The 13,436-nt window shown below is 44.1% G+C and overlaps 1 protein-coding gene across 3 annotated transcripts in view; it reads right to left on the bottom strand.

The window, feature by feature from the left end:
- LOC128875384 (A disintegrin and metalloproteinase with thrombospondin motifs 8) overlaps window positions 1–13,215 on the bottom strand; it is a 50,383-nt gene extending 37,168 nt beyond the window's left edge. The window contains exons 1-2 of one of the 3 annotated variants that reach the window (XM_054120938.1): window positions 12,610–13,215; window positions 9,829–10,200 (exon numbers count right to left, since the gene is read on the bottom strand). The gene's annotated coding sequence lies outside the window, so the exon portion shown is untranslated. The remainder of the gene's footprint in view (window positions 1–9,828; window positions 10,201–12,609) is intronic. The other 2 variants (XM_054120920.1, XM_054120944.1) reach the window with 2 other exon arrangements.
- Between the last annotated feature and the right edge of the window lie 221 nt (window positions 13,216–13,436).

Here is a 13,436-nt window from a genome sequence, read left to right as displayed (position 1 = left end):
GGTCCTAAGGACTCTAGAGAGTTGAAACTTGGGCTCTAAGGACTCTAGAGAGTTGAAACTTGGGTCCTAAGGACTCTAGAGAGTTGAAACTGGGCGCCCTAAGGATTCCAAGGATCCTAATTTCCCGTAACTCAACGAAAAACAAAGTTGAAATCCGCTACAACCAAGAAAAAACTGTATATAGGGCACTCTGACTAGCCAGGTTAGCCATTCGTCCCATTCGTTAGAAGGAAGCGTATATTATCAAGACAATTAACATCAGAATGCAATATTGCGTGTCAAGCACTCATGAAAGAATGTAAAGAATCTAAAGAGAATATAAAGAAGTGAAAGATCCAAGAAGAAATCGACATCGTCCACATGTGTGCATATTGAGAGAGGAAACACGTTAAGCATACTTAATACAGGACTATAAGCTGTTACGAGTTATGCAGGCATAGTTAATGTAGGACTATATCCCTGGACTAAGTAAGCCGCGTTATGTAACTTCTACACTGCGAATCTAATTGTAAGAAATTTATGCTGCACTCTCTCCCAGCTGAATGTAGTTGGGGCATGCTTCAAACGAGGTCTAACTAACGTTGCATTCAGTGGCTGTTGTAAGGATGTTCATGAAGTCAAATCAAATTGGAAGATCTATACATCATCTTATCTATACATCAGAACGAACTGCTGCGCTGAGAATTATTGTGGTGTACATACAAAACAAAAATATAGAGCGTTGAATCGTGATGTAATTCAATTTTTACTCTACTTACATTACGATCTTCGGTCTATGCTAGGATTGACATTAGGACACAAGGAACTAAACGGGTGAACCGTTTAGAAATCTTAGAGTTACAGGGGCATACTCAAAGCCTACGACCTTTTAAGATCAAGGATCCTAGGATCCTAGGATTTCTATTCGAAGAGGCTACTACTCCGAAGCCTCTATCGAACCGTATACCGTTCGATAGTGTTTTCTTCGGGGATATTTCTCACTGCTGCAGTTTACTATCGCACTGGCAAGCGTCTAACCCGGAACGCTTCCCAAGACGCCACCCTGGAGGACATTCGTCGCATAGCGTGCAGTTATGCGTCCTGCAGACGGCTGGCATCGGCTTGGAACGAGAATATCAGCCGCACAGGCACCGAGAAACGAGAATCTCGCGGAACGTAAACGCGAGAAAAGAGAAAAATGTATTCTGGGTGCGCCCACCATTGTGCTGCCGGCACTGGGTTCTCGCATTCGATTACGAGAGACGAGCGACTGCTCGAGAGGCGAGCGAGCGAGCTAGCGAACGGCTGCAACTGGCAATACCGTGGAATGGAATGGAACGGAACGGAATGGCAGGAGTGTTACAAAATATCAGCTTTCACCGTATCAGCGCGCTACGCTGTACATAGCCAGACCTGGCGAACAGCTCGCGACGTGCTTCACCTTCGTCCTCGCCGTTTGTTGTCATCGACGTCGTCATCCCCCGTCATTCCCGTTTTTCCGCGTTCGATACACCCGTCGATGGCACCCGGTCTCCAAGAAACCATCGTCATCGACGATCCAAGGATCCAGGCGGAGCCATATATCTGACATCCGATCCGATTCGACTGGTCAATCGATGATGGAATCGTCCAGGCTTTTTTCTTCTTGCAAAACGTCCTGGGTATTATTACCGAGCGTTTCGAATTTTGTTAGGCTTAATATTCAAAGCTTGCAGTAGGTAATTTTGTAGTAAGTCATTAGAACAGAGCCCCACGAATAAAAGCGAAGAAAAATTTTTGACCTAAAGTTTCGAGTTTGCTAATTTTCTGATAAATTACTCCTGATAGTAAAATGCAAATTAAAGATAATTAAGGAACCTTTTTTCTTCGTTCCAAAAGTGACATGACACGAATGACATACATAGAGGCAACTCCACCAGGTTTGGTAGTTTTCTGGTGAACCACTCCTGCTAATGCGGAGGCCAACGGTAAAAACAAACAAAAATTTGGTTTGTTTGCGTGTAAAGTTGTATGGCGCCAATGCACCATACATAGAGATAAATTTGCGGTTACCCTACATAGAGGCGACGTTCAAATTAGGTAATATTCTGGGAAACCTGAATTGAAGGTAACTGAAAACTAGTGGGTCATAGCAGTGTTCAAAAAACGCTAGCATCGCTGCTGTGAAAAGCAAGGTATTTAGGTAGTCTCTATCTTTGGACCAAGAAAGACGTTTACGATTCGTGTTGGATTAACTGTTGTTTGGTCAGAAGCCCAAATTTCAATCTACAAATATCTAGGCGCGTCGAGGCTAATAAAGATAACGCGACCTGATTAAAGCTTCCTTAAAACGACGCAAAAATGGCGACGAGGGAGCCACGGTTTTATAAAATATATAAGGAGTCGTGTTTATTTTTATGGTGTTATATTAAATACCGTGTCTTCAGTGATCAAACGAAGTATTCCTCGAAACTTTCATCTAGGAAGAGACATCTCGACTAGATAAGAGGCTTGTCCACCTCTGAACCACTATAATGATTCAGTCGCGCAGCATTGAGCTCTCCCGGTTGAGCTATCACGTGGAACTACACGTGAACGTAGGTGGCCATTGACTGCCACTCTGTGCAACGATCCCTGTCCGCAATTGGGAAATTTGCAACCGAGTCGGTCCGCGACGGGGAAAAGTGCAATGACGCGCGGTCTCGAGGAACGATCTCTCCTAAAAATGTCGCAAGATTCCTCAACGCTGATCGCCATGTTGCGCAACACCTCGGAGGAACGAGTCTCGTCTCGTTGACGCTACGAATTTAATCGGAAAATCCACGGGACACGCAACCGATGCGTTTTTTTCCACTTGAACATGTTGCTGCTAACGAATCGTTTAGCCTGCGACTGAGTGGCTGCTCGACTGATTAGCAGAACATCAAGAGTAGGCAGGCAGGTAGGTATTTAACAGGAGTCGCGATACTATTATGCAACCTAGTGGCCTGAGCAGAAAGTGATATTTGGAACATTGTGTAGCGAAAAAGTAAAAACAATGGCTTGGGTATCTTGGTACATCTACAATTAAAGTATCGTCAATGTCGATAAGAAATAAAGTATACAATTTACTGAAGAGGAGTCACACGAACCTGTTAATTATCAACTGAATCTACAAGTGGAACGATGACGAAACAAGGTGACGAAATAGTACGCCTTATCACGAATGCGTTCGTCATTTGCAAATGAAGACTAAATCATTCCTTAAGGTGTAACGTTACCGTTCTATTTTTAGTTATTTCATTCCGTGCATGGGAATTGATCGCGGCGTGTATCTATGATTTGATCTGCGATGTATATATGATATAAATCACTAGCACCGGTTGCAAGTATCCCAATTGCGGACGGGGATCGTTGCAGAGTGGCAGATCGTGGCCACCTACGTTCACGTGGAGTTCCACGTGAGAGCCAACCCGGGAGAGCTCAATGCTGCGCGATTGAAAGTAAACTTTTTCTTTTTTCTCTCTCCGTCTGTCGATCGGGACCCGTGGTCGGATCAGTCGAGACTCGTAAACTGTCGGTTTACTGTATTTTTAATAGCGCGCGGAGAACCGTTACAATCTGCGCGTGTCTTCTTGATCCTGAACACAGGAGCACCGTCAAAAACACAGTTTTGGTCGCCATTAACCCTTATGATAACCAAATCTTCATTTCATAGACCTTTTCTAGTACCATAAACTTCACAGTGTTTAAATATAAATCATTAACCTACTTGTAAAAATAGGTACAAATGAATGTCAGTAGGTTCAGTGTCAATTGAATTATAGTTGCGTCAACAGCTGTCTTCAGTTTCGCTTCCGATCGCAAGGTTAAAATTAGACGAACAAATGGCTTCATTATCGCTGCGTAAAAGCGGTACACTTGAACTTTCGATACAACACTTTCGATTATTACCAGCTAATTCATAAGAAGCCCATTGGTCTATCTCTCCAACCTTTCTAAGCCCACTTAAACGACGGATGACACTCGAATGATCGATCTGTACTTTCGCGGCAGACTCTCCAAGTCGATTTACTAGGGTCAGTTTCTACGACTTTAATAATGTTCAGGATTTCTTGGGAGGTTAATGTCGCCAACGAACCATCGTAAAATAGGAACAAGTGGTAGTGGAGAACAGTAGCAGTTTTTGAAATTTATGGTTATCGCTCTGGTCACTTTCAGGATGGTACTACTAAATGGTAACTGAAAATCAACTGTATTTTGAATGGACGCAAAAGGGTTCGGAACTCGGTTGATTAAAATCGAGACGATCCTCATCAACACTGAAATTGCCTGGGATACCAGGTCGTCGCCCGTGACTTTTCAGAGACTTTCAAGTTACAGTACGGTTCGTCTCCCTCCTTGGGGCGCCGTCGATCAAACATGGCGAGAGTAGTCGCGATTACAGCTCGCGGGAAAGGACTTTCGACGCTCAAGAAATCGCCGATTCACTTTTGCAATCGTCGAGCGTGCTCGCAGCTGATCTGTGCACGCGTACGCTAGCCGGCAGTAATTTTCGATTTCCGAACCGTTTCAACCGTCACCTAGATCGTTCCATCGCGGAATGACTGGCCTGTCCAGGGTCTAGGCTTTCGGAATTACCGATCCAGCTGGAAATTTCTCCGCGGAAGCCGGACTCTCGTCGACGTTCGTTCCGTTCGGCTGGCCTCGCCGGCTACAATCACCGAACGAACCGTTTCGCGTGCTGAGACTGTTTAGCCAATCGTCTGGTACGCACAAACCTCGGGGACGCGATACTTTTCGATTAAAACGGATTCCAAATGGAATGGTAGTCGATGTTAACTGTACTTTAATTTCATCTTTGACGAGCTTCGATTCCGAAACATGCTCGAACTAAAAAGATCGCGGTACGAGTTTCGATCCGCCTGGTCATCGACCTGTCGTCAAAATAACGCGCGATATGTTGAATAACAGATTGAAATTAAGCGTGTCTAGGATCGTCGATGACTGTAACCGTGACCCGCCGGCGAAGTTCGTTCGGCAGCGACCATAATCGCTTCCGTGGCTTTCGCGTTTCTCTTTTTCAGCGGCGCTGCGGACGAGATGAAGCGATAGTAATCTAACAGACGGGCGTAACAACGGTTGTAACTTAATAAACTGGCCAGTTACATAAATGAATTACTACCGCGAAGCACAACGCCACAATTTTACTTTCCAACTTTGGTGGAGAGAATTAAATAACAGTGGGAGGATAATCGGTTCCCTCGAACCATTTCGATCGACTCTGATCCTTCGGAGGAACGATAGTCCAGGTACGAATGTGATTTTAATCGAATACTACATTCGAAATACAGGGATTCGTTAAACTCGACGTTTGTCCGTTTTGTTCGAGATAAATGAAACGATTCCAGGGGAGTCTCAGAATGAAAGATCTTGTAATCATTGCAACAGAGACGAGGGATCCATCTCTCGTGAATGCTCGGCCAGGTGGAACGTTGGAACGTGAGGAGTTATGTGATCAATCTTACGAATAAGAAAACGAAGACAATCGCTGTTATAATTAGTTTCGCCTACAACTTTCTTCCGTGGCAATGGAATTTATTTCCCATTCTTCGTTAGTCGTTTTTTTCAGGTCGATTGGAAGATAACTTTGTCTCTTCGAGGAGGAGCAACGAGACCTTTTAAGAAAAGCATTTTTCGTATTACTGAATGTGAAAACTACTTGGAGAAATAGAAGACAATGAGTTCTCTCGGTAATCGAAGCAAATTTAATCTTATTCAATTGCAAAAGGAAAAGGTGGATAAATATTTTCTACCTACAACGAGCTGATTCTTGGATTAATAAGGAGTTTCTGTTTATGCTGTCACGTCGGATGGCGATAAAACAATTCCACGAGCGGCCTACTTCGTTTCCTGCATCAACTATTCATAGCGACCGCTTGTCGAAAGGTTTTCACCAGGCGTGAAAGCGCCCTGCGCTCGCGGGACAGTTCGCCACCAATCAAAAACCGATTCCAGAAGCGACGTATAATAAATCCGTGGCTGCTGCGATCAACGAAACGCGACTGTCGACGACCAGACGGAAGGAAACCGGCTGTGAATATTTCCGCGCAATTAGCAACCGCGCTGTCCACGCGTGAAAGCACGAGAAAATGAAACCACCCAAAGTAGCGGAAGTTAGGCTCGAGATACTCTCTTCGGCGCGTAATACTCGATTAAATCGATCGTTCGATGGCGAAACACGGAGAAATAAGCAACACTGGGATGGTTCAGGGCCACGGTGCTTAGGGAGGAAGGTAGCTGAAATAGAATTTTTACTACTAACTGGAGTTTCTTTGCTTTTCGTATTTTCGAGGAAATTTTGAAAACAACAGAACTCAGATTCTTCGAGATTGTAGAATAAATTCCTGTTGTCTCGGAGTTCTAGGATCTCAGTTTGGACACATCCGAAGCACTTTTTACTCCTCGCTATAATTCTCGCTAATTATTTACAACACTCGATGCCCACCGACTGCAAAACCCTCGAGACGAGAGTACCGGGGCTCTTCCAAATACGACAGCTAATTAAAGTGGCTACTTAACGGACAAGATGCAAAAGCGCGGGGAGCCTTATAAGCCACGTTATACAATCGGAGCAGATTTGCCCGTTACGGGTGCCCGCGCGGCTGCCGCTCGAGAGGAGATATTGAAAATGAGAGTTTCGATCTATCCGCTGTTTCTTCGCCATCGAGAAGGAAAGTGTAACACGGCGAAGATTGTGTCAGAGAATAGAGAAATGAAAGTGGCCGGCTGTCAATGGACCGTGAGTTCACGCACGAAGTCGACATTTAGTGGCAATTAAGCGCGCTGGGAAACATACCTACAACAGAAGCTATTTTGGTGCCGTTCTTGTCAGCCTTTGTTGCGGTAACTTTGTGTTGCGAGCTTGTTCGTTTTTTTTGCAAAGTTGTTTGTTTTATTTGGGGGATAAACGATAGTACAAGTTACGGAGGCTTTTAACATTAAATCTACCAGTTGTAAAGACCTATCTTTTAATTAAATACAAAATATTTTACGTGGAGATAAATTGAATAATGCGTGAAACAATTGTGTATAATTCATATGTTGCATATAATAATTGAATACAAGAATTTAGTTTGAATTGAGTGTTAAATTCCCTCTTTGAAAAATTCTTTGTGAAAGGTCATTAATTTTACAAAGCGCTACAAATGCTATCAGAGATAGAGCTATTACGAAGGTGGCGTAGCTTAGAGATGGATTAATTTCCTTTCTCCAATGTGCCTTACATAAGCCTTCGTGATATCTGTAAAATGTTTGCGATTCGAAGAAAGGAGGAACACATTAACCAAGGTGCGAGTTCTCCCCACGGATTTCTCTATGAAAAAGATTGCTATGCGCATAGATTCTGCTACCAGATTGTACGCCTACGTTAAATACCATTCGTGCAGCACCATATATCAGAAGGTATTATCTTCATCGAGTTATTCGCTATACACCTATTACATTTAATTGACCAATGTTAAATATATCGCTGGTAAACTCTGATCTGGAAAGATGAAAGCGTATTGCATGGCTGGTACAGTAAGAATTGAGTAGCAAGGAAAATTTCCTTACGATTAAATCGTTATTGTACTGTCAATTCGATACACGACAAAAAAATGAAGTTTCTCGAATCCTTGAAGTTCGACCTCAAACTTGCAACCAAAATTCCATTCCCCTTTCGAGCGCTAAAAATAACCTCAAGCTATTTCAAAATCGTGGATGTTTTATGCAACGCGATATGGCTCGTACTTCCAAAAATAAACGCAAACTCCTGCTGGGGATCGTTAAGAATTGATTTATACGTGGACGGTAATTAATTGACAGCTTTATAGCTCGAAAACATTGATACTTAGATACGCGGACGTACGCGTGCAGCCTTTGCGTGCCTCTTCTCCTATAATATGCTTCCCGCTTTGCGAAACAACCTTTATTTAACGAAAAAATTAGATTTAATCGCACTTTCAACTTCGCGATCACGTGCACGTGCTGGAGGCGTGCGTAACTCGCATTTTCGAAACGTGAAGTCTGACGTATTGTTTGGTAAACACTTTCGTTCCTACCGAAAGCATTGCACTCGCGTCTCTGGCACGTACAGGTGACTCGGATTCGGTGCAAATGGTACACCTGATTCGCAAGAGAAGGTAAAACTCGATTAGAACAAATAATCTATACCTCACGCTGTAGTAAAATTAATTTGCTTCCCAATTACAGGTACGCGATACCTGCCGATACTAATTTTCCTGTCACTGCAGTAATTCGGACGAAAACATCTTAGTCATTGTTTATTCGCGCGCAAATTTAGAAGCATTCCGGATGAGCTTCGCAGGCGAACGATCGTGCAATCTAATGTTTATGTAATATTGAGTTATTACTTCTCCTTAGGCCCTCTAATTACTCGCTGGTCAAGCTTTGCGGAAGTAGTTAATGCGACGCAGGATCTTTGCCTCTGTCACTAATCAATTGGAGGCGCTTACGTGAATAATCGGTTGGTAACGGTTGTTTGCAAACGTGCACGCGGGAAAAGTAAAATGAGAGTCGTTAATTGGAAACGAAACGACGAAAATAGAAGCGATCGATGCAAAAGCATTAAAGTGATACTGGTTGTAATTAACCGTGTCGTTAAGAGACGTTTATTTTGCGCAATTAAGGATATGCCAGACATGGGACCTTTAATTATCGAGGCTCTTACGTTTACGCGGAGACTAATTATTTTAGCAATTTTTTCGTTATTAATCTGATCTCGTTCTCGTCTCTGAAATTGCGCGGTCCGAGGTCGACAAGGTTTCTCGTATGATTAACTCCGTAAGAGTGATTTATTAGTTTAAAAACAAAGTGGCTCGATCGAGAGGCATGCCCGAGGCGATGTTGTTAAATTTGTTACAGTTATTTGAAAATTAACCGAACTATTTTTAGACAAGAGCCATATAATTAACCAGAATACCTTCGCTGCGTTTTAACTCGATCAAAGAGAAGATCTCAATTCGATTTAGATTACATTTTTCTGCGACATTTTAAAAGATGATGCTATCGTGCACGTAGAATCTTAAATCGGTTCTTGTTTACAAATCTCTCTGCGTTCCTTGTGTATTGTTTTGCTATTTTTAGCGCCAAGTAAGATTACCACCTTTCTAATCGCATTCCATTAATATATTCAACTCTTAATGGAACTCAATCGCGTAAATCGCCGTTTTATGACCGGGCCAATGTCGGCCGAGTAACGTAAAAATAAACCGACCAAGAATTCGGCGTTTATGATCACCTTAAAGTTTGTCTGCATATCGATTCGAGCACACAACGAATTTCTATTCGTATTTGAATACCGTGTCTCATGTGACGAAGTGACAACGGAGGAATCGAAACATTAGTGTCATACATATATGCATGACATGACAGTCGGCGTGTTAACATACTTTGAGACCATTGAAATCGGTGTGGTCGTTGATAATTTATGCAATTAACGTTAAACAGGGTTCGCAGCTGTGTCTAGATTATCGAGGAGTGGGTTAGGTCCCGAAATTTTTAATACTACCGTTCGAAAGTGCAATTCTAATAATTGCATTTTAAAAGGCACGAGTATGAATTATTTTCACTCTCGAACGCTCGTGATCCTTTCCCCTTTAACACATTCCAAGGTCTTTGGAGTCGATAAAGACATTAATATTGCAAATAGCCATGCTTAGCAGCTCTCCATCTAAATTCTCTTGCGAATAGCAAAAACAAAAACCTTGGAATCGAACAATACTTAGCGAATGAAAAGGATAGATCCCGTCGATTCTCGAAGTAGATCTAATAGACAGATCTATACGAAGCAAGATCGACCAGGCTGTATGTAAATTGCTAAAAACTTACGTCATGTATGGTCGACAGGAGTGGAGCTGCGTCGATCGAGCGCACGATCTTCCAGCGTCTTCATGTTTCCATCGTCGCGAGCGTCGCGATCCTCTGTATCATCACGCTGACGAAAGGATCCAGGTGTTGCCACTGGCTGCGAAGTTAGCGCAGAAGTGATCGTGGACGCTTTTTATTCTCCGGCCAAGGGTGAACCTGCTCGACTCTTCCTGGGATCTTCCCTATGCTCGGCGAGTCCGTTACCCGTTAAGAGACCTTACTTCCGCCTTGGTTCCCCGCCAATTCCGTGATTGCTGCGCATCCAACACGCTTAGCGGTTCTCTTCGCGCGTTCCACCACGCTTGTTTCCTCTCCTCGCGGCCTGGACCCGAGCTGGACAAATTTAAACGAGGCATTACAACACCTGGCAGGTGATAGGGATACGTGAGAGCCATAGAAACTCCGTTATTTGCCAAAAATAACGCAGTGTTATTTTTAAGATGACGATACTTTTATGACTGTTACTGTGTGCATCGGGCTATTTCAGAATTTTTCTCAACCATCATTGAAGCATCCCTAATATTTTGAAACGATACCGGTTCGAGGCAAGAAGGTCAACAGGTGTCGTTCAATAAGTAATTATTATTTAAAAAATATATATTCGCAAGTAATCAAGATGAGACACGTATATTTTTTCCAATTCCGAAATTTATTTACTCGAAGAGATTTATCTCGCGCGCAGATCGGAAACACCAATGGCTAAAATGTTAGCAGCTTGGTTTATTTTTATTGGGAACAAGCCTTAGAAAACGCGTGATTCTTTGGGGAAAGACGCTACACCGTGAAGCCTGAGTTCTCGAACATAACCAGATGGTGCAAAACTTGATACTAAAAAACTCGTCCTCCCGGTTACGCAAATTCGAATCCGCTGGCTGAAAATAAATGACGCCCATTTACACCGAAAATCGGAGAAAAGAACGTTTCATGTTTGGAAAGTCAAGGTTTACCAAACTTCCACGGATTATGTTTCTTTGAGAAAGTAAATGCGTTCGAAGATAATATAACAATCGGCGGCCAAGGCGAAGCAAGGGACCACGGGTGCAATTGCACCCCCTGTCACGAAGAGAAACAGTTTCCAAGCATTGACCGTGGCGAATCCGTTCTCGAGTTACAATATAAAATACGTCAAGGTGTATTCGATGAAAATGATTGATTGGACAACACCTGTTGAATAGTATTAGCATGCATATCGAGACTATTACTTGTTAGGAATCATAGTCACGAGTATTACTATGAATGTCAAGACTATTACCTATTAGAAATCACAGTCATGAATTGTATCCACTGAACACTTGTCTGCCAACGCAAAGTGATATCTGATATGACTGTTATAAATATTGAAACTAGTTTCCTTCAGAGTCGCACTCTATTAGTGTCCCTCAATGACAGACGACGATATCTTCAGTCTTCTAAATAAAAGCTTCGTTGTTTTACTTATTAAAATATTGAGGGGAGCACATGTTTCTATTGAACACTAAAAAAATGACTCTATTCCGTAATTCGTAGGTAAACTCCATTCGACATGACAAATGATCTCGAGATAGACGTACCTCGTACGAATGCATTACTAAACCTAATCCTTTCGAACTCCTGTCCTTTCAAACGGTTTACGTATTCAAGCCTCACGTTGCTCGAGCAACGTGCGCTGAAGATGCTTGCCAGAAAGTGAAAGAAACCTGATTTCATTGAGAAAACCTGTGTGGAAGCCTACGTTCACCTCATCATTTCGACCACTTGCTATGAAGAACATTTTCTGTGATCCACAGTATGCCCAGCGCCAAGGACTATTGACTCACGAATTATGAAATTGAGTGTGTCGGAAACCACTGGCTCCCGAACATGTGTTTACCAAGTCTTCCTCGTTCCTTTCGATGATTTCTGTCGCGATAACGTTTGTGCCAGCGATGATTCGTGCTCAGGATCGATTTACGACCGAATGGCAGGTGGAATACTCGATAGTTGACAGCGATCAATCGATGAACTAGCTTTCCCTGACGTTTGTTTATGCTATACTCATCTGCGTTGAATGTGTAATTACGTACAAGTTGGACACTTATTTAGAGTTGGATAATTGAGTCGAGCAAATGGAAAAACAAAGCGGAGATTGACGCGGTTTCATTCGAGGCATGAGCGATTTACGCGCGCAATATCGGACGTTTAGCAACGGTTGCGAAACACCCGCTTCCTGAAACCAACAGTCACCATCGAGACTCCTCATCAACCAGTGAAAACGCTTATCCTCCAAATAGCAGTGCAATCGACTACCAGCCAACAATCTAACGGTGACTACACACTCGAATGTTCGTTAGAGAGAGCTTAATGGACCTAGGCAGTCGTATCGCTAGGAAGTCTTCTTTCGGGATTAATTCCAAAGAAGTTAACGCAAGTACGGTCGACAGTTCTTCAGAATCGACCTTTAACAAACCGCCGCACACAGACACACACATACGTGTAACTAAACAAATTTTCAAAAAGATCATCCACAAAATAATCCACCTTGCTTAATTTCGATCAGAAAAGTCCACTTTCCAAAGACAGCAACCTCGAACTGACGTCTCAAAGAAAAAAGAAACAACTCTTCCGAACTATACATCACGTGTTCGAAAGCGACGAGCGTACTCTACGAAACACAGCCGCGTATTTCATCGAGAACCTAACAATCCGGCACAAGTGCACCCAGTACACGTTGCACTTTCGCTGTCGTTCAGACGACGACCTCTGTCCACGACGACGAGTCCTTACTTGAAACTTGTATCCTGGTCGCGTCCCAAAGCGTTGCACCGGAACTCTTATCCTCCCAATCTGCCTCTTCCCTTCGCGACGTTCAACTGGACAGGCCGCTGGTGACACAGTGCTTCGAGTGCTCGCAACTCGGACTACGAATGATCGATCGAACGCGACGTGGACGCGATTATCGCGATTCCGTTACTCCGAACCCGATGGCTTTCGCACTTCGCGTACTCGAATTCACGCGCATCTCTTTCACCGTCGCCCTCGAGACACCCTCGCGCCGAGGACACCGCCTGCCTCTGGGTTTGGGACGTGTGCTCGTCGCGCGTGGTGTTCGCGCCTCGCCAGTGAGGGAGAGAGAGAGAGAGTGAGAGGGGGGGTGGGTGGGGGGGAGGAAAGAGCGAAGAAGCGGCGAGCACGAGAGAGCACACACCGCGGGATTGGAAATTAATGCGAATGCGCGAACGGACTCGGTCTAACTGCGGCCGACGATACCCGTCGACGTCGGTGGCAAAAGCGCGACGGTAGGGGAAGGGGACCCTGGGTCTGGGGACCAGCTCCCGCAGCGGCGATTGTGATCGTTGCCACGAACGTGTCCGTGCACGCGGAGAGAAGGTTGCCTCGCCACAGCGATCGCTACGCTACTGTCGCTAGTTTCAAAATCGGGAAAGTCGAGCTTCGGGGGCGAAGAGAGGGAGGAGGACCGAGGAGGGGCTATCCTACCCCCTTTTCGCGGCGATTGGGGGGGGTGCTGGTTGATGGCACTGGGGTTACACTCGAGAGTTCACCGGAGAGGCTCTGCAGAAGTAGAAATTGACAGTGGTTTTGGGAGAAGTGCA

The sequence above is a fragment of the Hylaeus volcanicus genome, chromosome 1, assembly GCF_026283585.1.
Source record: "Hylaeus volcanicus isolate JK05 chromosome 1, UHH_iyHylVolc1.0_haploid, whole genome shotgun sequence".
Lineage (NCBI taxonomy): Eukaryota > Metazoa > Arthropoda > Insecta > Hymenoptera > Colletidae > Hylaeus > Hylaeus volcanicus.
Note: the sequence above shows the minus strand (reverse complement) of the source record. Positions and strands in the feature narration are given on the sequence as shown.